Source organism: Mus musculus, chromosome 18 (assembly GCF_000001635.26).
Source record: "Mus musculus strain C57BL/6J chromosome 18, GRCm38.p6 C57BL/6J".
Lineage (NCBI taxonomy): Eukaryota > Metazoa > Chordata > Mammalia > Rodentia > Muridae > Mus > Mus musculus.
In genome coordinates, this window is record NC_000084.6 from 82729244 (window position 1) to 82732759 (window position 3516).

Below are 3516 nucleotides of genomic sequence, written 5' to 3' on the forward strand. Positions count from 1 at the left end.
CTTTGTCTTGTCACTATAAAAAAGTTCATGAAACGGCTTCCGTGCCCAAACATGCAATCTGGGGTGACCTAAATCTGTGTTCCTGAGCCATAGTTACTCATCAAAGTAAACTGTCTCTCCTTTCTTCCTTCCTTCCTTCCTTCCTTCCTTCCTTCCTTCCTTCCTTCCTTCCTCCCTCCCTCCCTCCCTCTCTTTCTTCCTTCCTTCCTCTCTCTCTCTCTCTCTCTCTCTCTCTCTCTCTCTCTCTCTCTCTCCCTCCCTCCCTCCCTCCCTCTCTCTCTCTCTCTCTCTCTCTTTCCTTCTTTCTTTCTTTCTTTCTTTCTTTCTCTTCTTTTTTTTTTGGAACGATCTCTTATTGGGGGAGGGTTTATCAGTCCTTCTAGTGGCTGCCGCCTTCTAGTGGCTGCCGCCTTCTAGTGGCTGCCGCCTTCTAGTGGCTGCCGCCTTCTAGTGGCTGCCGCCTTCTAGTGGCTGCCGCCTTCTAGTGGCTGCCGCCTTCTAGTGGCTGCCGCCTTCTAGTGGCTGCCGCCTTCTAATGGCTGCCGCCTTCTAGTGGCTGCCAACACGTTGCTCAGCTCCTCCTGCTTTCTCTTGGTGCGGATGTTTGTGCCCACCCTCTTCTTGATGAACTTGAGTGGCGCTTGTCCTTGGACACTCCATGGCTCGCCGCTCGTAGGGCGCAAAGCCGCATACCTCCCGGATCATGTCCCGCACGAACTTGGTGTGCTTGGAGAGACGCTGCTGCTTTCCGATGGCAGCCGGGACAGGAAGCCTGTCTCTCATTTCTGTGACGCGAGGGCAGCGGCTTTCCACGAGAACAGCAATTTTGTGTCGACGTTGCCAAATAGATGCGTGGAGATGAAAGGGATCTCTTCCGCTAACGTCTGTCTCCAGTGCAAAGAGAAAACCAAGCACGCAACGGGCAGGCCACACAGGCTCCATCAGGACTCAGCACAGCCCTGAAGCCGAGGGAGAGCGTCTGTGCAATGGAGACAGCAAGAACACATCCTTGGAGATGAAGCTAGATTCCCACTCGCCTCTTACGTGGAGTGTTCTACTCTAGAGGATGTGTGACAGTCACAGCGAGTGATAGGTGTGGTAGGAACGTCACTGGGAAATGGACATAAGTTGCCACGGTGTTTCCCAGGTAAAATTCTTCTTAAAAAGATTCTCCACTAGTTAGCCATGTAACTGGGATACATTATTAACATTTGGCTCCTGATATCCCACAGGACCTACAAGACTACCAGGAAAGAAGTTCTATGGGCCAGGCCTGTAGCTCAGTGGGTGGCTTGCTTGCCTAGCATGCACATGGTACTAAGTTCAATTCTCAGCACTGCATAAAGCCTTCAGGGTGGTGGATGCCCCTGATCCCAGTGCTTGAGAGGTCGTCCTCAGCTACGTATGTGTTTGAGACCAGCTTTGGCTACACGAGGAAAAGAGGGAATGGAAGGGAAAGGCAAGGCAAGGCAAGGGAGTCAGATTGCCTTTTAAAAATTAATGAGGACTAAATTTATTATGATCGCTTATGAAAAAAATCTGTGCCTACATAGCATCTTTTTTTTTTTTTTTTTTTTTTACTGAAAATGTATGGGCTGTGTTTGTTTGTTTGTTTTTATTTTTATTTTTAAAAGATTTGTTTATTTATTTATTTATTTTATATGTATGAGTACACGGTAACTGTCTTCAGACACACCAGAAGAGGGCATCAGATTCCATTATAGATGGTTGTGAGCCATCATGTGGTTGCTGGGAATTGAACTCAGGACCTCTGGAAGAGCAGTCAGTGCTCTCAACCGCTGAGCCATCTCTCCAGCCCTGTTTTTTATTAAAAAAAAAAAAAAGATTTATTTATGTTATATATGTGAGTACACTGTTGCTGTCTTCAGACACACCAGAAGAGGGCATCAGATCCCTTTACAGATGGTTGCTGGGAATTGAACTCAGGACCTCTGGAAGAGCAGTCAGTGCCCTTAACTGCTGAGCCATCTCTCCAGCCCTACCTATCAATTTTGTGGAAACTACTTTTTAAATTTTATTGATTGATTGATTGATGGTTGATTGGTAAAATGTGGGAATCAGAGGACAACTTGCAAGAGTCAGTTCTCTCCTTCTACCGTGTGGGTTTCAGGGATCTGTGTGAGATCACTGGACTTCACAGTGAAGCACTTTTATCCCATGAGCCACTCTGCCTCTCAGCACACACTTCAGTGTGGCTTTCTTTCAAACAAAATTTTTCTTTGTTGATTCTCTTACCTTTTGTGCCTTTGCACCCCACTATCTACCCGGATTATTAGGTGAGACCCTACCCCACCTACCAAAGTGCAATACCATCAGGGGCTGTGTGTAGTTTGCTCCAGGAGGTGACCAAGCTACCAGCAGCCCCCCCAGCCTCCCTTGAATCTGCAGATAACACACACACACACACACACACACACACACACACACACACACACACACAGAGTTTGTTCCTTTACAATTTGCCTTCTTGGCACAATTGGTGGGCATTACTATCTCCCACCTGGAAAGCTGTGCCTTTACCAATTTAATTTCTTCGTCTCTCCACCTGCCCTAAACTTAGTGGCTAGTCCGCCTAGCCCCTGTCAAACATCCATGGCCAGCTGCCTGTAGTAGTGTCCACAGGCTCCACCCCGGAATTTCACGTGGTTATCATGTTCTTCTCCCTCTAAAGCATGGCAGAAACTCCTCTCTCCTTCTTCGTGACTGCCTTTTTCAATTAGTGTCAACTTGACACAAGCTAAATCTATTTGAAAGGAGGGAAGCTCATTTAAGAACACGCCTCCATAAGATCAGGCTGTAGGTAAGCTTGTAGGTCATTTTCTAAATGAATGATTAGTGGGGGAGGGCCCAGTCTACTGCGGGTGGTGCCATGGGCTGGTGGTCCTGGGTTCTATAAGATAATAGTCTGAGCACACCATGATGAACAAGCCAGTAAGCAGCACCCCTCCATGGCCTCTGTAGCAGCTCCTGCCTCCAGGTTCCTGCCCTGTTTGAGTTCCTGTCCTTCTTTCAATGATGAACAATACTGTGGGAGTGCAAGCCAAATAAACCCTTTCCTCGCCAAGATGCTTTGGTGATGGTGTTTCGTCACAGTAATACTAACCCTAACTAAGACAAGTTGGTACCAGGATAGTGGGGTGTTGCTTGTGACAGACCTATCCATCGTATTTTGGGGAGGATTGTGGAAGTGCTTTGGAACTTCGGGCTAGAAAAGCCATTTAAAGCTTTCTGTAGGAGCATGGGAGATAAGAATGTTGGGGGTAATGCAGATGATAAAGGCCTGGCCTGTGAAGTTTCAGAGGGAAGTGTAAAGACTCTATAAAGGCACTTGTTATTTTGAATTAACATTCTATGCTTCCTGTTAGCTGGGGCTAAAGAATCAGGTGTGATTTAAAAGATACCATGAGTAATGAAGTGAAACCTTTGCTTTGCCAGATCAGCGGAAGCTGAGAAATTGGCTCAAAAGGAGACCAGGATCATTGAGGTGAAATCTTC